We start from the raw sequence: 22,159 nt of genomic DNA, 5'->3' as shown, positions 1-22,159 counted from the left end.
TGTTTTGACCCTCCTCGACCAGACAATTAGTTCATTAATTTTATGTTTTATTATTGAAAGGTATAACTACTATCTAAACTGAAATGACTAAACATCATCAGCATTTCTGCATGGTTGGACCAAGAGGGACCACTCCAACAGGAAGTTTGATTGAGGCTTGTTAGTACGTAGATTAAGAAATTTTAAGTTAAGTATTATTTCAAGTAAGCTGGAGCTTTAAAAATGCAAATGCGTATTATAAATTATGTCAGCAACTGAGATTTAGGAATTAATATCCATGCAGCTATAAATAATGTAATATATGTAGCTCTAAAGAAAAAAAATGTTTCATATCTAACAATCTTCAAAGAATAGCTTTCCACCTTCTTTCTGGCATATTTAGAGGAATTAATTTTTATTTTTTTTTCATTGCTCAAAATTCGTATGAGATAATCTGAATGTGTGAAACCAAATACATATTTTAAAAATACACCCTATAGGGCTTCCCTGGTGGCGCAGTGGTTGAGAGTCTGCCTTCCGATGCAGGGGACACAGGTTCGTGACCCGGTCCGGGAAGATCCCACATGCCACGGAGCGGCTGGGCCCATGAGCCATGGCCGCTGAGCCTGTGTGTCCGCCTGTGCTCTGCAACCGGAGAGGCCACAACTGTGAGAGGCCCGCGTAACGCAAAATAAATAAATAAATAAATAAATAAATAAAAAAAAATACACCCTATAATACAAACTTTGTTTTCTGGAATGTTCAATCTAACCATGATTTTTCCCCCACTGATAATAAAAGAACAACATCCCTTTATAATCAAGTTTGACATGACGTGATAATATATCTATTAGACTCCCCATATATATTTCTATATACATATATTACACGGAAATATATAGCTATAATAATAAAAGTAATACATTTATTAGAAACAGGAGTGCTTGTAAAATGATTTAAGCACCTGACTTCCTTTGTCTTTCCTAACTTGCAAATCAGTGAAATGATTAGCAATACCTGAATCAATTAACAAAACACATTAAATGCCTGCTGACAGGCGTGCTGAGCAGAAGTTAATTCTGACTGATCCAAGGAACAGCTCCATCTCCTCAGGTCTATATAACTATACAGATTTAGTTATCTTCATTTTATACAGAAAGAACCAAATAGACTTTGCATATAGCTCTTGTGAGAATGCAAGTGAAATTATTTTTTAAAAACTTGCTTCTTGATTATTTTTTCCAGATTATTCCTTAATTATTTAAATTAACGAAATTTAACTTATAGGAGGATTGAATAAGATATATCAATCAATACAAAAAAAACCCTTATTCATATATAATTATGATCATCAGAATCTATTTCAGATTCATTTTGATAAGTAACATTATATTGATGCTATTTGTATTCCAATGTTATTTACAAAAACTACTTGTTTCAGTCCAACAATTAGCTGTAAGAACTATTCAAAAACTATTATGTGTTTAGAAAAAAACCTTTTGTTTTTGAATAAATGATTTATCATGTTGACATATTGGAGGTTCATATGAAAATGTATATCATACAAATAAAACATCATTTGAAGAAATATAACCATAAAAATCACAAAAAATATATGCTGTTGGTGTTCCAAGCAAGGACTATGTTTTTCCCAATTATGGAAAAGCACACTGTCTGGCATTTCATAGAAGTCCGATGAAGGAATGTTAAATGAACATATGAGTGGATATGAATGAATAAACCAGTGAGTTGTTGACTGGCAAAAAAAAGCAAAAAAAGTATCTCCCTTCTATCAGGGAGATTATTGCCTTATCTAGGAGGGCCAATTCTCTGTAATTTCATTTTTATAGGCCAATTGTTCACTTAAACTCAATATTTTAAAAACATTTCCTTCATAATTTCCTTCATCATATAGTTCTTTGTGAAGACTCTTTATCAGAGAAACAGAATTCTATTATTTTCTAAGCTTACAATGTCAGGCTTTAACTCTGACCACTGTGGTGGTTTCCCTGATGTTATATTTCTACTGACACTCTCATAATCTCTTAGATGTTAATTTTAAACAAACACAACTACAGAAGTAGAATAAAAAATAATAATTAGGTTTGCAAAAGGGCTTAGATGTTCCCATATATACCAGTATCAAGGAGAGGATGATATAGAGAAAAACAGGATCATCTTTTAAATTTTATTTATTAACTACTTTCACTCGTCTTTGTTTTGTTTTTAAAACATGGGCCTGTTGGCCTCCATTGCTTAACATGGAGAGAAGAAAGGGATGGATACACTGTCTAATTTATAGAAATCAACTAGTCCTCAGATCCAAAAGAATATTAGCAAACATGGGGAATAAAAAGTAATTATTTTTATTTTAAAATATTGTCTTCTCAATTATTCATTAGACACAGGATTCAAAATTACTCACTTTAGGAAACACTATTCTTCTCTAGGTCACAAATATATGGTGGCCACTACTTTTGTCTAGCTTAGAACACAAAGGAAATTTTTACCTTGGGACATAAATATTTATCACACTGGTTTACAGTCAAACTTATTACTCAACAAGATGCCCAGTCCTCAGTGTGCTACATTCACTCACCCGAAATACTTACACTGCTTTTGACGTCTTTCAGCTTTGGGAGGATGTCTAACCCGAAACCATCTGCCTGTCCCCGAGTCTTATTTCCACCATTCATGTAGTTGCCAAAGGCAAGAACCAAACCCAAAACTTGCATGACCCCTGAGCCATTTTTTAATGTCTGTAAAACAGGATAAAGAAGAATCTCTCACTCACAGTCTTGTCTGAATTACCTTAAGTCAGTGGCAGATATTCATATTATACTAATAATTTGGGGTCACATCCAAACTTCATCAGTGCTCATTTTAGTATATTTAAGAGCAGTGTCTCCAAAGATAACTTAGAAAAAGTTGTACCACCCACAAGCATGCAGGTTGTGCTTCTGTAGCTGAGACGTACCAGCCTAGGTCATTTCTGTGATGTAACTGCATGGAAAACAAATATGGCTGTGATATGAGAACCACCACAAAATAATATCATTGCCATCGGCCTAACTGTACCTGCCTCTGTGCAATGCAAATTTTTGGCATAAGGTGTAACTACCAAAACGTAGTTATAAAGTTTAATTTCCAAATTTAGATTTATCCCTGAAAGGTTCATACTCACTTCTTCCAAAACACACAGTTTAAGTTGAATTTGCACATCACTTCCTCTGAAAATGTGTCTTTCATGACATCTTACTACTTTTCAAAATGATTTACCATAGCCAGAAAGAATGGTGCTATTTTGACAATTCGTTTTAAATGTTAATATTGGTAATTTCTGCCAAGCATTTTTTCTTTGTTTTCAGAAGAATATTTATCTTCTGTCGAGCCGTACAGCTGTTCCTGAAGCATTTGGTTTGAATCACTAACAATTTGTTGAGGGGCCCTCCCCAAAATGGAGGAAAATAAAGAAAATGTCTTCATGTGGCTTTTGGCTGGCAGTCTGATGGAGGAGAGGCCCATGACAAGGGAATATTGTGCTTTGGCAAAAGCAGAGGGACAGAAGCCTGCGTGGGTGGACGCCCAGTGACCGTGCCCCAGCAGCGCTGTCCCGGGTCCACTCGCCCTCCTGCACATTTGCTTTGACCTTGATGCTCAGTCATCATACATTCTCTCTGGTGGGACCGCTATCCTTCAAATTTTATGAGTACTTATGGTAAATAAAAGAAAACTCGTTTGAAATACGATCATGACTGAACACAATTATCAGAACGCAAGCGACAGCCCCCGATGGACCAGCACCCACCTCACACAACTTCTGTAGCAGCTCCAGTTTGCGCCGAATTGAGCAAATGCTTTCTGAAAATGTGGACTGAAACAGGATACAAAAGACTCGCTCTGAAAAGTTGGGGATTAGTGACAGTTCGTAAAGGAACCTAAGGAAATAAAGCCAAGTTAAGAGGAAAAAGATGATGCACATAAACACGTTCATCCTCACATCATTCATGATACTGATGCACAGAAGGTACTTCATTTTCTGAATGGAAAGAGCCCCCCGTGGCCTGGACGCCGCCCGCGGGGCCGAAGCCCTGCTTACTGCTCAGGTTTGTCCAGAGACTTGGTGTTTTCCTTGTCTTTGGAGGACCGGCCGTGTTTTTCAATTTTTTCCAGTTCATCTGACTGTGCTCTCTGGAACAATAAAAGCCAAGTGGTTTTTAGATAATGATGATCTCAAATACAGCAAAACTCTATATATTTTCATATTTCTTAGCATGTTTGAAGTAAAGATCATCTCCAAATCTTCCAAATGTTATTGTCTGTTAGTGACATGCAAAATATTTATTCCAGCATGTTTTAAAACAACACAGTTTCCCTCTCGTTTTTTTAGCGGTTTGTAATACCCTCCAGAATGCAAGAAATTAATTTTAAAGTGTCATTTATTATTCAGAAATTAATCAAGTTAAATTTGGAAGTAATTTGATCCTAAAGCTGTTAAAGATTTTTAAAGGGAAGAGTACCTATTTAACTACTGTAATCATTGTTTATATCTGTTTTGGGGAAAGAACAGTACAATTGAATTATTAAGTCATGGAACAAAAATAAAAGATTTTGATTCTTCTGAATTTTCTTTTTGATACAAAAATGGCTCTAGGCTTTTCTTTCTAGGTGTCTTCTTTCACCTTTTAAAATCTCAAGCTAAAAATGTTTTGTTCTAAGTTTGTTTCTTTATAGAAGGGGATCCTGTGCATTTTAACATAAGGTAGAAGATTTTATAGGCTTCAAGAGACACAAACTTACTCTTTGTGGGGAATTTGGATGATTTTATTTTCAGTCTTGTCTCTGTAATTCACAAAGATGTTTCAGAACAGCCAAAATACTATATTGTCTAAGTGCATTAACAAGTTTGAGTAGACCACCGTATCTTGGGTTTGAGTCTAGTCCTCCGATATTAAAATCCCTTCAACCATTATTTGTTGTTTACACAGAAAAGCAGCTCAGCCATAAACTGCTATAGATGACAGAACCTGATCAATTTCTAGAGACTACAGATTTCCTCTAAACAAAGAATGTTCTGTTTTGAATTCACTGATTGTTCTGAAATGCAGGTTTTTCTATAGATGGGATTAACTAGAAAAGACTAGTTTCTCCAAGGAAGCTTCTTTTAGCATGGAAAGACTTGATGACTGATCGGTAGATCTGAGGGTTTGATCAGTTTTGCTTCCGGAATGTAATGTGACAAAAAGGATACTGAGAAGTAAAGGTACGACGTCCACCACAAAGCCTGCCTTGCCCACCTCGACCCCATTATAACCAGTCTCTCTCTAGAACAGCACGGAACCTTGTGTTCACTCTGTGTTGTGCTACACATACCACAGTGTCTCACTGGTGATGCACACACATGCCTACAAGCTTCTGGAGGAGGAAGGCCATGTCTTGCTATGGTCCTAGTGACTGGTATGGTTCACTACTGTATGGTCAGCCCTCAGTATCGTGGTTTCCGCATTTGTGGATTCAACCAAATGCAGATCCAAAACATGTGGGGAAAATTCCATAAAGTTCCAAACAGCAAACTTGGATTCACTGTGCTGCATCAACGTTTTACACAGCACTTACACGGCATCATAAGTAATTGAGTGATTTAAAGCATACGGGAGGGTGTGTGGGGTTATATGCAAGTACTGCACAACTTCATTTAAGGGACTTGAACGTCTGTGGATTTTGGTACCAAGCCCCCGCAGATACCGAGGGGTGACTGTGCAGTTAGCAGTCAGTAATTTTTTTTAAACATTGAAAAATTAAATCAGTAATTGAATATGAAAATAGAAGGCCTCCAGTTCTGGGGAGAAGAGGGAGGTAAAAGGACGAAATCTAATGACAGGACACTTGAAATAAGAACTAGTGAGGACATGATGATACAATGCCAACTGCTCAGCATCATCCTGAGAGTACAATGAGAATCCTTATGAGGTAATTTGAATCCAAAATAGATACCTATGCCTGCATGAGACAGAATGAGTCATTTCAAATGCTAGGACACAAATAGGTAGATAAAGAAATAAGAAAGCTATGCCCAGCAAAAGTACATATGACTTCACTCACCTGTACATCCATTCCACGCAACTCTTTTGGGTATCCATCATTCATCTCTTACACAGGAATACTTATGTGTGTAAAGGTACAAGAAGTAGGACTAAAACATCATAGGTTTTTAAGCAATATTTATCAAATCTACAAATTCTGCTATTCATCAGTACACCAAGACCAACTGCTTCTTCTTGCCCATTGGCCTTCTCCTTGCAAAACATGTGGGATCCAGCAAAAGTCAGTTATTTTCTACCTGTTAAGGCCCCAAATTCTTACTCTTATCAGCAACCATCAACTATGTCAAACTATTGACTGCAAATCTGTACCAGAACTCAGAGGTCACCTCCATAATTCTGGCTTTGTTTGACCCCCAAAATGAAGTTAGTCTCAAGGGTTCTTCTCTGGTCCACCAGTTTGAAGTAATCATCAGGGTCGGGCTTTAAAAAGGATGAATTTTAGGGATTTATTCATCCACCGATTCAATCAAAGACGGACTGTTTACCAGGCACTACACCAGACACTGGAGATAAAAATATATACGCTGGGCTTCAGATTCAAGGAAAATCCCACCACACGACACATCATGTTGCTCATAACACCACTCTTATTTGCTCAACCCTGCTACAGCAATCTTCCACTGCTTTTTTGTTGGTTTTTTTTTTTTTTTTGGCGGTACGCAGGCCTCTCACTGTCGTGGCCTCTCCCGTTGTGGAGCACAGGCTCCGGACGCGCAGGCCCAGCGGCCATGGCTCACAGGCCCAGCCGCTCCGTGGCATGTGGGATCCTCCAGGACCGGGGCACGAACCCGCGTCCCCTGCATCGGCAGGCGGACTCTCAACCACTGCACCACCAGGGAAGCCCCCCCACTGCTTTTTAAAACTATACATAACCCTTTATAAGAAGGGGATGCTAGTGACCACTCTACCATACCAGTGGTGATGAGAGTTATCTATCAAAATAGGTTCATTTTTCCTTATGGCCAAAGACACATGGGCAAAGTAACTACACACTCACATACCAATGAACAACATAAAGGAATTTCCAAGTTCCAAACATTCAGGTAGCAAGGCTTCCCTCTCCCAGTCTCACAAGCCCAGATCATTTCAGTCTCCAGCACAGGGGCTGTCTTTTGGTTACTACCTTCCTTTACTTACTGCACACTCCCCCTTCCCACTCCCACCCCGATTACCTGCAGGTTTTTACCAGAATTTCCTTTTCTCAAGAGTTCCTGTTTGCCTAAAAATGAAATAGATCTGTTGCTGCTAAGTTGGAGGCTTTCACCAGTTACCAAAGATTCATGGCACCCAAGACCCAGACACAATCCTCACTCAACCGCTGGCCAGAACTGACCTGGATTCCTGGCTGCCAGTCCCGGATTCCACCAGGTATTTTGACCTCTGCGGCCCTAAACCCACATGCCCTGCAACTGAAGGCTGCTCTTCCAACTCCTGAGGAAAACCGTAGCTCCCAGAGAGGATGGGGCTGGGGAGCAGGGGGTGCAGGGGGAGAGGAGGCTGTTCAGAGGGGTAACGTGCTTTCCTGATGCCGAGTCTATTGCTGGCATTCAACCAGTGTTTCTCAAGCGGGGTTCCAGGGAACACTGACTTGGGTCCTGAGATTCATTAAGCATTGCTGTGTGAGGACTTCCTCCGGAGGTCCAGTGGTTAGGACTCCACGCTTCCACTGCAGGGGGCGTGGGTGGGGTTCAACCCCCGGTCGGGGAACTGGGATTCCACATGCTGCGTGGTGCAGCCAAAAAAAAAAAAAAAAATGCTGTATGGTACACGCTAAATAAATACTCTCAGAAGTTATGTTGTTGAAAAACCTATTTCATTTTAACAGCTATCCTCATACCTAATTGATCACAAAAAGTATGTATGTGAGAGGGAAACAGAGAGAACAAGATAGAAACGCTCCCAAGGAGCCGGTGTTCCAAGGGATGCAGGTGGGAACACGGTGTAGGCCAGACTCTCACCAGTCCCCGTTCGGTTTCTACCATTTTCTCAGTGTTTCTAGTCTACGTCTCATCGCTAAATCTTGGCCTCAGCCCTCGCCCTCATGTCTGCCTCCGGATGGGCTCCCGCTGGTCACAGCATCACACCCCCCCTGTCCCTGGAGCCCCGACAGCCATCCTCAGTCCCCACCGCCAGGCCCGCGCTCCCACCCGCCCACACACGACAACAGGCTTCAGCCCGCGTTTCCGAGACAGCCCGTTTTCCCCTGCATACGTCCACACGAGCAACTGCTTCCCCAACATTTTCTCCTGCATAGCTCAGAAGCACCTTGGACAAAAAAGTCTAAAAACAAACTCATGTTTTCTTCCCCAAAACACTTAGCGGTCCTGATGACAGCAAAGTGGAAACAAGTCACCCAGCCGGACGCCGATGAGTCGCCCAGCCTCAGAGCCGCTCTCCCCCGCCACTCCCAATGCCGTCGTGCGGCCCGGGCCACCACCCTCCCGCCCGTTCTGCCTGGCCCCTGTCACCGCCCCCAGCTATGACACCCGCCCTACACGGTACGCAGTGTCACTGTGTAAAGATGCAGACCGGAGCCTGTGCTCGACGCCACTCCTCACGCCTGCGTCTCGGCTGACCCTCACTCTTAGATCAGCACACAGACCCCGGGTGCCCGCGAATCCCCTGTGGCCCGCTGCCCTCCCCCATCTTGTGTCCTGCCCACACCTGCTGAGCGGTTCTGTCCCCACTGGCTTTCCTCCAGTTCCTCAAGTGGATCCCACTCCTCTTACACCGACGCTGCGCCTTGTGTCTGGAACATTCCCCACACGTCTCACCCCTCAGCACCCCTGCTTCTCTGCTCTGGGGACGCCGCCCTTCACCTCCTCACCAGCCTGTGTCCTCCTGGGGACACAACCCCGTTGGGCATCACCACTGGAAATGAGTCTGGGAGGCGTGGCTCCCAGAGTACAAAGACAGCTCCATAAGCCCAAGGATAATGTCAATGTTTTCATCATTGCTACCAGAGCACATGCCTGAAATAAAGCAGACGTTTAATAAATATCTGATGAAATAATCACAAACGTATGGAGTTTATTATATATAAATTACTCCAAAGTCACTCATTTCTTCCTAACGTCCTATCTCCTCATTCAATCTCATCTTTTCTCCCCTTTCTGCAAATAGAAACAGTAACTACCAGGCCTTGAAACAGTGGGTGTCTGACTTTGGAGAAGTCAAGGTCACAATGTCTGGTGATGTCGACGACAGCAGCCAGGCAGCCGGTTCTGTGCTGGATGGCGGTTAAGGGGAGACTGTGCCTGGTCTCCAGGAGTTTTCTTTTCTTTACTCCTGTGCTATTGATCCAGCATCAGCAGCAACCTTCCTCTTCCTGCAATTGACCTGTAATTATCTCTCCCTCTCTCCGCTCACCCTTCCCCTCAGCCTTTTCTTTCCTACCTGAGCCTCAAACTCCCTTCTCCCCCACCCATCACTCCCTGAGCCCTTCACAGCCCTCCCTCTCCTTCTCCAGCTCAGAATTTCGGAGGAAAACTGACTTCTCTCATCTTGGGCTTGGTTTATGAATCCCCACGATCTGGCTTTTGTTCTCTCACTAAGCTCAAAAATGATCTTCTTAGAGCCAAGAGTCTCTTATACCTGTAGATAAAACAAGAGCTCCTATTTATTGAGCCCTTAATAACAGTCAGGCACCCTGCAAAGTGTTCTCCATGTACAATGTCATGTAGTCCTCACAGAGCCCTGACTGGCATCATTATCACCAACAGCATCACCCCCATCATATGATGAGAACGCTGAGTCTCAGGTCTCAACCAGTAAGCATGGGCGCCAAGGTCCAAGCCTTCACCTATCGTCTCCTGATGTCAAGGGGCCGACACAGATGTCTTTTTTACAGAAGTGCTACTGAGCCCCAGGCTGCCTACTGAAGGGGCCCAGGGCCTTGAAGACCAACATGGGGCCAAGATGAGGACACCCCATTCCTTGGCAGTCATTCCTGCAACTAAAAGTCCTGGAACTAAGACTATAAACAAACATAGGAAAGCCATGAAAAATGCAGGGAAGGCTGACTGGCCGGGAACCTCACAAGCTGAGGAAAGCCGTAAGCTCCCCGTGTTTTCTTTCCTCCTTCATCCCCAGTGGGGTGCTGGAGAGGTCTGGATGCAGGACCATCTCTAGACAAAGGACGTCTGGCAGAAAAAACCTCATTCTTAACACTTGCCCTACTCGAGCCAAAAACCAAGAGAAAAACTGACCCCTCGCGGAATCAGTGTGGCCGAGTGGAGAGGCGAACATCACCCGACCTGGCAGCAATGCGGTAAAGCTGGCTGGCAGGAGGCAATGCTACTTAGCGACACTCTTCCCCGACCTCCCCCCCAGTGTCTGGGGGGCAGCTGGTACCTCTCCCACCCCCGGCAGCAACGAGGCACAATGAGGTGGCTCAGAGGGGTGACAGTGAGCCTACGATCTAACTGGAAAAGGGGCAAAAGACGTGGACCTCACCAAAGAGAACACACAGAAGACAAACACATGAAAAGACGATCATTTGCCATTAGGAAAATGCAAATCAAAATCGCAGTGAGATATTACCATACACCTACCTATTACAACAGCTAAAACTTAAAAGATGGTGACAGCACCAAGGATGCAGCAAAATTAGATCTCTCCCATATTGCTTCTGAGGACGCTCTGGAGAATAGTTTGGCAGCTTCCTAAAAATACATTCTAAATATACATTTAACATATGCCGGGCATTTATCGCAAAGATGAGAAAGCTTATATCCACACCAAAAACTTAATGTATATGAATATTCATAGGAGTTATATTTGTAATAGCCAAATGAAAACCCAAATGTCCCTCAATGTAGGAAACAAATTTGGAGTGTTCACACCATGGAGTACTATTCAGCAATGGAAAAAAATAAGCTTTTGATACACTCAACACTTGGATGGATCTCAAGGGAATTATACTGAGTGAAAATAAGCCAATATCAAAAGGTTACAGGTTACATCCTATATGATTCCATTTATATAACACTCAAAATGACAAAATTACAGAGATGGAAAACAGAATAGTGAATGCCAGGGATTAGGAATGGGGAAAGTGGTCTCTGCAGAGGTGGAACAATTCTGTATCTTTTTTTTTTTTTTTTTGGCTGTGCCACAGGGATTGTGGGATCTTAGTTCCCCAATCAGGGACCAAACCTGGGCCCTGGCAGTGAAAGCACCGACTCCCAACCACTGGGTCACCAGGGGATTCCCAACAATTTTGTATCTTGATTGTAGTAACAGTTACACAAATCAACACATGTGATAAAACTGTACAGAACTACACACACATAGAAACATGTACATGCACGCACACACACACACACAAAGGAGTGCATGAGGGACCAGCAAAATCGAAAAAAGGTCTATGGGTCATACCAATGTCAATTTCCAGATTTTAACACTGTACTACACTTTTGTAAGATCTTATCACTGGGGAAAACTGGATGAAGGCTACACAGGGCCTCTGTGTACTCTGTGTGTTGTATCCTGTGAATCTGCAGTTATTTCAAAATAAAAACTTAAAAGAAAAAATCAACACAGCCCACTGCTCATCTTTTCCTTTATGTCCCCAAATACGTTCCTCCTTTGAATATCCAATCTTGGTCCAAACACCCAGGAAAGAAGCTGACTTCGGTCTCTCCCCTCCCTCATCCTGTTAGGCAACACTTCCTAGCTCATCGGCCCTGAAAAAACCTCAGGAGCAGACTTCTCCCTCTCCCATCTCAACGCCACATCCATCCCTGTCAATCTCAGCCCCTCCCAAATCCAATTCCAACTCTCCTGTGAGCTTCCTTCCTCCAACACAAAATTCCTCACCCCATATCACTCTGCTCCACCTGCTGGGAAAGTCCTCATCTCTACTCTCAAGCTTATAAGAACATCTGCAAACAGCCCCAAACCTTGCCTCACTACGAAGATTACTCAGGGTTCCCCAAATCAAGTAACTGTCACCTCTTCAGCAACTGTCCTGTTCTTTCCACAGAACTCTGTCCCAGCACTTGTCACCTTAGCCTGTAACTATTTAGTTATGTACCTGACCCCCAATGTCTGATTTGACAACCATCCGATGGTTAGTTCCTCTCATTTTATTTGAATAAAAACATGCATGTTAGATACATTATAAATAAAATATCCTTTTCTGTGTTGGACTAGGGACGTCTCAGCAATTTCAAGGGGAAACGCTTCTGTATTATTAAACGACCACTTAAAATATACTTTTTACACATTACACATTCAAGACTTTATGGGTGGTCTCTATACTATTTGTTGACTTGTATTTCCTCTAATTGTGAAAACTAGCTTTTCAAGAGATATACTTTATATAGTCCACAGACTAACATACTACAGTCCAACAGATCTTTCCTCCCAGGTAAAACAAACAACTGGAATTTCGTTAAATGCCAAGGGCTGAGGGGAATTTACAAAATGATGGTCAAGGACACATAGCAATGGTGGTCATAGACACAGAGCAATCTCAAGTTATATGTCAAGGGCTGAATGGCTCTTCAGGGGGCCTGAGATAACACTTAACCATATATTGGCAAATCACCATATATTGGTAAGTAAACAAAGATTTCAGAGCCAAATATATATCTGGAGTCATTCAACTTCCTAAATGTCAACTGAAAAAAAACCCCACACAACCTAAAAGTTGACGATTATGTTTTAATCAGGGACCTTACTGAGGACTCTAGCCCAGGATATAGTCTCTCAGATACTCTGAGGAACTGTTCCAAAGAAGTAAGGGGTTTTTTGCTGAAGAAAGAAAACAAAAAAAAACACGTAGTTGGACATCAAAACATTACTGCTAAACACAAAAAACAGACATCTCAAGTTAATGATGTTAGTGCTTTTCTGTATATGGGAGAATGCCAGAGTCTAGGCCCATTGAAATTATTCCTTTGATGTGAACCTCAGCCATCTGGGGCCAGTGTCCTATTTTTCTCCACCCTAAATGTCCGGGGCAGCCACTGTGGCTGATGGCTTGATAGTGGACAACATTCTTTGCTTACTGGAATGGCAGGAGACACTTTTTTTTTCCCCAAAGTTCAGTGAAGAAAATGATAGGAATTTTACATCCTTATGAAGAGATTTGACTACTCCTTTAATTGATTAATTGCTGAGCTAAATGTTAGTTATCACAATCATGGGCAACAAGGAGGGAAGGATGATGGACCCCTCAAGCAGAATGTCAAAACCATCCAATGCTATTCCTGTTCATGAATAATTTCAAGTCAGTTCTCTGCTTTGGAGTAACCAAGGCTCTTAGCAGGTACCTACAACAATCAACACTTGCTACCACTGAAATATCTCTACCTTATATGACCATTCACAGGCCAAACCTGCAACTCTTCTACAAAAACTATTACATTCCTAGTCTAAGTACACTCCTCTACCATCAGCAGAAAAAGGGATTTAAAGAAGGTACAGCCCCTGAGAAAACCATAATTCAAAAGCAGTCATGTACCACAATGTTCACTGCAGCTCTATTTACAATAGCCTGGACATGGAAGCAACCTAAGTGTCTATCGACAGATGAATGGATAAAGAAGATGTGGCACATATATACAATGGAATATTACTCAGCCATAAAAAGAAATGAAATTGAGTTATTTGTAGTGAGGTGGATGGACCTAGAGTCTGTCATACAGTCTGAAGTAAGTCAGAAAGAGAAAAACAAATACCATATGCTAACACATATATATGGAATCTAAAAAAAAAAAAGAAAAAAGTCATGAAGAGCCTAGAGGCAGGATGGGAATAAAGACGCAGACCTACTAGAGAATGGACTTGAGGATATGGCGAAGGGTAATCTGGGACGAAGTGAGAGAGTGGCATGGACATATATACACTACCAAATGTAAAACAGATAGCTAGTGGGAAGCAGCCACATAGCAAAAGGAGATCATCTCGGTACTTTGTGACCACCTAGAGTGGTGGGATAGGGAGGGTGGGAGGGAGGGAGATGCAAGAGGGAGGAGATATGGGGACGTATATATACGTATAACTGATTCACTTTGTTATAAAGCAGAAACTAACACACCATTGTAAAGCAACTATACTCCAATAAAGATGTTAAAAAAATAAAATCATATATACTTACAAATAATAAATTACATATATATATGTCATTTATATATATATATATATATATATATATATATATATATATAAAATAAAAGAAGGTACAGCAAAGATTTACGGCACCAGCTTGGCATGAACATTCATCGTGGTTGCTAGCCAACGGCACCATTTCTCTAATGCCTGCCTGCTATCACGGAAAATTGCTGGGAAAGGTTTAATGTATGTGTGTCAGGAGAGACTTCCCCCGAGGAGAGCTGAATAGTCTGTAATTGGACCAGAATTTCTCAGCGAAGTGTGAACTCTGGCAAAGGCATAACACAGCAATCATCCCTCTATTCTTGTCTTTCAAGCAGTACCTGTGCTCCCAGCTACAGACATGCCACATCTCCCCTCCCCAAACCCAACAGCCTTCATATCTACTATTTTTTAGGAGATAGGACTTAAAGTGCCTTATGATATATATTGTGTTAAACTATTATTTCGTTGAATGTTAACACTTGAATTACTTTACGATTATTAAAAATTTATGCATATTGCACCTACCCCGCAAAAGTATATCCTCCTTGCTGGGGAAGGCTGGGCAGCAATAGGTACCTAGCACATTTCCTAGAAGCATACTATAGACAAGAGCATAACTGGAAAAGAAAATGTGTAAGCATAAATTATTTTTCAAAGTATTAATATACACTATTATTTCTATATACATTATGTTAAATATTTAATTAAATATTCAATATTATATTTTAATAGGCACCATATACATAGCTTTCCAGAAATGGAGCTACCAGTCATATCTAAGAAAAACCTTACTTCAATTTTAGCAAGTGTTCACCAGTTTGGAAAATCCTATTAGTGGTGATAAAAGTAATTTTAGCTGCTATATTCAAGGCGATTATAAATAAAAGGACAAATATTGGTCTCCTTCATCATACCTTCTGGTTCAATAATTTACAAGCATCATAAAATATTATAGATTACTTTGTTACTTCTACTTTAGAGTGTAGACATTAGACCTTTAAAGTTATATATGTAGAAAAACTTTTATCCATGAATTTCTTCTCAGGATGGTAAAGGAAATGTGGACAAAGAATGTCGCTGCCATTTCAGTAAACAAAGGATGTTGCAGTCATCAAGCTATCTCCACGTGTGCTCCCTGAGGGAACTCAGGATGGAGTAAAGCAGGACACTGGCCCTAGGTAGTTAAGGTACACATCAAAGGAATGATTTCCATGAGCCCAGACGCTTGCATCTTCCCATACACAGAAAAGTGCTGAGGTCGTTAACTTGAGATGTCTGTCTTTGTGATTAGCAATAATCTTTTGAAGTTCGACTACATGTTTTTTTCTCCTGTGTATCTTGACTCTTCCCTTAGCTCTTTGGAACAGTCCCTCAGAGTTTTCTGAGAGGCTGTATCCCAGGCTTAAGTCCTCAGTAAGTCTGCCAAATAAAACATAATTCTCAACCTTCAGATTGGGCATATTTTTCAGTCAACAGAAACATAAATATTTGTTAGGAAAAGGAAGCACTGAATGGATAGGATTGAGAATTAACAGCCTGGTCTAAGGGGTACCCATCCGGGATGACTCATCCTTCTGCAGGAAGCTCCCTAAATAAAGAGACTCAAAAAGGAAAGGAAAGTGGTAACACCGGAGCCTGTCGAGCAAATGTCGCAACATGAAGCGACACAGTAAATGTCAAGGTATTACTTCTTGACATTAGTAGTGGGTCTGGTAATGTGAAAAAAGAGAGGGTGTGTGAGGAAAAGGAGGTCAGGAGCAGAAAGAAGCACCACAGAGTCATGAGCACAATCTCTCTAAGGCCCCTCACGGATACACAAGGAAGCCAGTGACCTTGACGCTGCTGGCGAGGTCAACCCAAGCAGCTCCCCTGCTGTGCTTTACATGCGTGCGAGGGCGGATTCTGTGACGTGGCTCCAGAGACCCAGCTTTCTGTCCCGATGACGAGAAAGCAAGAGCCTTTATTTCAAATGTAAAAGTAAAAACTGACCCCAAATTAACTTTGTTGAACATCTGATCACAGTTCCTCTTTCTCTTTAAAATATATGCCATCATTTAAGTAATGATCAAAACCTCAATGTTTTAAAAAACATTCTGTTTAAGAGAACGTGTCAAAGCTAGTGTTATGTTCACCATAAATAAATGCATTCATTTGGTAAATATTTCTTTGTAGTGCTTAGTGGGTTCCAAGGGAATATGATACTAAGGGAAAAAAGCAGACACAGAAGTTCCATGATGTTCCATGGAGGGGATGAGAGTAAATCCTGGGAATGTGTGTGGAACATCCAAGCTAAGTGCTCCAGAGGTGAGTTCTCTCTGCGTTTATAACACGAGGGCTTATGACCCAGAAGAATGACAGAGGGGGAAGGAGGGGATAACAAAGGTTCAGTGATATTCACTAGGACGAGATGGTGAGTAGAAGTTTCCCAACTGAAGGCAGCTTTGTCAGTGCTTGTTCTAGTGGTGGGACCAGGAGGTTTTGAGAAGCAGAGGCCAAGTGGCTGGAGGGCCAACAGCTGGGAGAGCTGTTCTCTAATGGGTCCACCCTTGGATTTCACCAATCAAATTAAAATCTAATCTTAAAGCAAGGTGAAAATGTATGTGAGCATTCCCGTGTCGTTCATTACCAGTGAAGTTGTGTTAATCATTCTTTCATTTCCCAGGAATTCACTGGAGATAGGAATTCATCTAAGAGAAGCACAGTTATCAAAAACTCAGTCGGTACCTTTATGATGTGTCAGGCAATGTCACATCCCAGATGAACAGGAAAGAAACATAATTTCTGGATTTTATGACGTCCATAGCATCAATCTGTAACTGATTCAAGACCTAAAGCTTTTCTTTTTTAATTCTGAAATTCACCTTAACCACATTTATAGTTGAAAATGAGCTACAGGGATTCCAGGAACCAACCCCAAAAAGCAATGAAATATGAGAATATGGTTTTCAAACAGCTCCGTGGGGAAAGTCAGTAATCCTCTCACATTTGTTTGAAGAAACTAATAATTAAATGTTGCTAAAAGTATGAATCCAGTAAAGACCTCTTGGAAGTGACAGGAACAGACAGTTAATCCAGTTCACTTTCACTAAGGTAACACAGTGCATACCTCTGAGGATGCTCGATCCTGTAAAGTGTGCCGGTTACTTTTCCAGATTGAAGTTTATGGTCTGTCAACCACGACGGTAAGTAAAGATCACTACCACTGTGCCCGTGAAATCCAATCCCAAGAAGTGTAAAGTTAAACCTCTAATTCTTGCTATCTTGCCTGCTTTTTTTTCTCCTTCTAATTGGGTTAGAGCTGTTTAATTACAAATGGATGGGGATTTTTTTCTCCTTTTTTCAGTATTTTTTCTTGGACTGAACTTCTAATAAGATTCACTTCCAAGGTTTGGTTTTGTCTTACTATTTAAGATTTTTTTTTTCTTGACTATGAGATAAAGGGAACTGAATCTAAAAAAACAATTCAATTGATAGCTATACAAGGACATTTTTATGGACACATTTCTGAATTGATATTAAATATCTGATTCACTAAATATTTATTCACTAAAATAAGGAATCTACCTCAACTTCTCCTCCATCCCCCCAATCCCCATCCATCACTTCTCACCGGGCCATCTGAGGAGTGTGTACTAGGAATCAGAATCAACAGATACATTTAACCAACTGTAAATATTACATACTGCTTTTGAAGATATTTTACCCTCAGAACTCACTGGTATTAAATAACCCAAAGATAACTGTAAAGATTTTTGCTTTTAAAAACTCAACGGGATATACTGTATTTAGTATCTCTGTGGATTCACTAGGTGTTTTGGGTTATTTTTAACAGCTTTATTGGAGCATAATTGCTTTACAAAGGTGTGTTAGTTTTGGCTTTATAACAAAGTGAATCAGCAATACGTAAACATATATCCCCATATCTCCTCCCTCTTGCCTCTCCCTCCCACCCTCCCTATTCCACCCCTCCAGGGGCTCGCAAAGCACCGAGCTGATCTCCCTGTGCTATGTGGCTGTTTCCCACTAGCTATCTATTTTACATTTGGTAGTGTATATATGTCCATGCCACTCTCTCACTTCATCCCAGCTTACCCTTCCCCCTCCCCATGTCCTCAAGTCCATTCTCTACAACTGCATTTTTATTCCTGTCCTGCCCTTAGGTTTTTCAGAACCTTTTTTTTTTTTGATTCCATATATACGTGTTAACATACAGTATTTGTTTTTCTCTTTATGACTTACTTCACTCTGTATGACAGACTCGAGGTCCATCCACCTCATTACAAATAACTCAATTTCGTTTCTTTTTATGGCTGAGTAATATTCCACTGTATATATGTGCCACATCTTCTTTACCCATTCACCTGTCAATGGACACTTAGGATGCTTCCATGTCCTGGCTATTGTAAATAGAGCTGCAATTAATATTGTGGTGCATGACTCTTTTTGAATTATGGTTTTCTCAGGGTATATGCCCAGTAGTGGGATGGCTGGGTCATATGTAGTTCTATTTTTAGTTTTTTAAGGAACTTCCATACTGTTCTCCATAGTAGCGGTATCAATTTACATTCCTAGCAACAGTGCAAGAGGGCCACCTTTTCTCCACACCCTATCCAGCATTTATTCTTTGTAGATTTTTTGATGATGGCCATTCTGACTGGTATGAGGTGATACCTCATTGTAGCTTTGATTTGCATTTCTCTAATGATTAGTGATGTTGAGCATCCTTTCACATGTTTGTTGGCAATCTGTATATCTTCTTTGGAGAAATGTCTATTTCAGTCTTCTGCCCATTTTTGGATTGGGTTGTTCGTTTTTTTGATATTGAGCTTCATGAGCTGCTTGTATACTTTGGAGATTAATCCTTTATCAGTTGCTTCATTTGCAAATATTTTCTCTCATTCTGAGGGTTGTCTTTGCATCTTGTTTATGGTTTCCTTTGCTGTGCAAAAGCTTTTAAGTTTTATTAGGTCCCATTTATTTTTGTTTATATTTCCATTTCTCTAGGAGGTGGGTTTAAAAGGATCTTGCTGTAATTTATGTCATAGAGTGTTCTGCCTATGCTTTCCTCTGAGAGTTTTATAGTGTGTGGTCTTACATTTCGGTCTTTAATCCATTTTGAGTTTATTTTTGTGTATGATGTTAGCGAGTGCTCTAATTTCATTCTTTTACATGTAGCTGTCCAGTTTTCCCAGAACCACTTATTGAAGAGGCTGTCTTGATTCACTAGGTTTTAATTCCTCAGGAAACAGGTATTGCACCGTCAGTATTGCTTTTTTGTTTTTTTTTTAAATAAATTTATTTATTTTATTTACATTTATTTTTGGCTGTGTTGGGTCTTCTTTACTGCACATGGGCTTTCTCTAGATGTGGCGAGTGGGGGCTGCTCACTGTTGTGGTTTGCGGGCTTCTCATTGCGGTGGCTTCTCTTGTTGCCGAGCACAGGCTCTAGGAACATGGGATCAGGAGTTGTGGCTCGCCGGCCCTACAGTGTAGGCTCCATAGTTGTGGCGCACGGGCTTAGTTGCTCTGTGGCATATGGGAACCTCCCGGACCAGGGCTCGAACCCGTGTCCCCTGCATTGGCAGGCAGATTCTTAACCACTGTGCCACCAGGAAGCCCAGGTTTTTGGTTTCTGAAATTACGTTGTGGTTAGATTTGGAGACTGCCCCAAATTCATTGACATCTGTAAGAGAAAGCTCCCTGCCAACCATATGCCACCAGGGAGAACAAAGATTACATTCTAAACAAGGCCGTGTAACAAGAACATCCATCTGTTTCACAGAGGTTACACGGTCCAATGACATGGAAGCATCTGGAAAAAGCAAGTATGTATTTATAGCAAAGGATTCAGGTTGGCTACGTTTATTGTTCTCAAGGATAAGCAGTGGAATGCCAAGTAAGAGTGTTACTTTGTACACCTGAAACAAATATCTCAACTATATTTCAATAAAAAATGAAAAGGAAAACAAAAGTAAAGTAACTGGTAATAAAAACATTACTCCTCATATATTTAATATATTTTGTTATCAATTAAATAGACATTAGTCTATTTTTTCATGATAAAACTTAAATATCCCTTTGAATACCATTATTAAACTATTAGGGCAAAATTAAGACTGTATTTAGATACCTTTCAAACAAGATTTCAGGCCTGAACTGAGTAATTACAGTTATATCAACACAATAAAGTTTTGAAAGATTCCCAAGGAGTCCCCAAGCCAGACCCAAGAGCACACATCAGTTTTTCCGTCCAGAAGTACCTTCATATGAACAAGACTCATGTCCTATGGAATGACACGTGACATAGGAATTACATGCCAAATAAGAACAAACCTCCCTACTGTCCATGCCAGCTACTGGCTCTGGGCCCTCAGCTTACCCCACTGACCCCATTGACATAGTGGACGGGCCTCAGCACTGTGCCCTTCACCAGGGTGAGCACAATGTTATGCTTTATCAGTAGGGGGTGCTGGAGGCACACAGCAGGAGGAAAGAGGGCTTCTGGTGTGCAGGCGTTGGCCTTTTCCTCTCTACCTGTGCACAGATGATCCACAGTGTGGGTGTGTGAGGACATGGGTTGGGGGTCCTCTGGCCGACCGTGACTACAGCCACAAACCAGAGCACATAGAGCCCCTCGGAGCTTTGCAGTCCTGGCCGAGGTCCCACGACCTCTTCACTCCCCACGTGGACACCAGGCACGGCACACATGCGCCAGCCACGGCTCACCTGGGCCCTGAGCTCTGTTTCCCGGGCTCTCTCATCATGGATGCGGCAGGCTCTGGGCTCTGCCCGTGGGGCAACCTGATGCCAGCACGCCTGGCCACAAGCTGTGGCTCACCTGCTGCCCTAAGTTTGTTTTCCACTCACCCAGAGACTGGGGACCAGGTGTGGTCTGGGCAAACCAGGGTGCTGCAGACACACCTAGTCCAGGGAGAAGGTCTCCCTCCAAGTCTCTCCTCGCTTGGGTCCTAGAGCCATCTTCACATCCTTGTACTCTCCCAGCACAGGTTAACCATTCACTATAATAAGTTTCCCTGTTTACTTTACCCTGAGACTTCTATCCTCTGATTGGACCCGGACTGATAGCACAGCCAATCCCCAGCACCTGACATCCCACTTTCTGCCCTGAAGCAACTAGACTCCTATATCAATTTGAATGAATGAGTAGACAACTCAAACCTAACAGGACCAAGACACGTTTTTATTCCCCATCCTTCACCAAACCACTTCAATGTATCTCTGAATGGCAACTCTATTGTCCAGGCCAAATTCCTAGGGATCCCCCTTCATTCCTCTTTCTCACAGTCTGTATCCAGACCACCAGAACAAAGCCACCAGTCTCCCCCACCAGGAAGCCTACACAACCCACTGAAGCAGCCTTACCCACAGGGAACAGACACCAAAAACAACAGGAACTATGAACCTGCAGCCAGCAAAACGGAGACCCCAAACACAGTAAGTTAAGCAAACAGAGAAATACACACCAGATGAAGGAGCAAGGTAAAAACCCACCAGACCAAACAAATGAAGATGAAATAGGCAGTCTACCTGAAAAAGAGTGAAGAGTAATGATAGTAAAGATGACACAAAATCTTGCAAATAGAATGGAGAAAATTCAAGAAACGTTTAATAAGGACGTAGAAGAACTAAATAGAAAACAAACAATGAAAAGCAACACAATGAATGACATCAAAAATTCTCTAGAAGGAATCAATAGCAGAATAACTGAGGCAGAAGAACGGATACGTGACCTGGAAGATAAAATAGTAGAAATAACTACTACAGAGCAGAATAAAGAAAAAAGAATGAAAAGAACTGAGGACAGTCTCAGAGACCTTTGGGACAACATTAAATGCACCAACATTCTAATTATGGGGGTCCCAGAAGAAGAAAAGAAATAGAAAGGGACTGAGAAAATACTTGAAATACTTCTTTCCCTAATATGGGAAAGAAGATAGTTAATAAAGTCC

Source organism: Delphinapterus leucas, chromosome 16 (assembly GCF_059928025.1).
Source record: "Delphinapterus leucas isolate spDelLeu-1000000601 "Yukka" chromosome 16, BTC_Dleu_Yukka2, whole genome shotgun sequence".
In the NCBI taxonomy this organism is placed as follows: domain Eukaryota; kingdom Metazoa; phylum Chordata; class Mammalia; order Artiodactyla; family Monodontidae; genus Delphinapterus; species Delphinapterus leucas.
Note: the sequence above shows the minus strand (reverse complement) of the source record.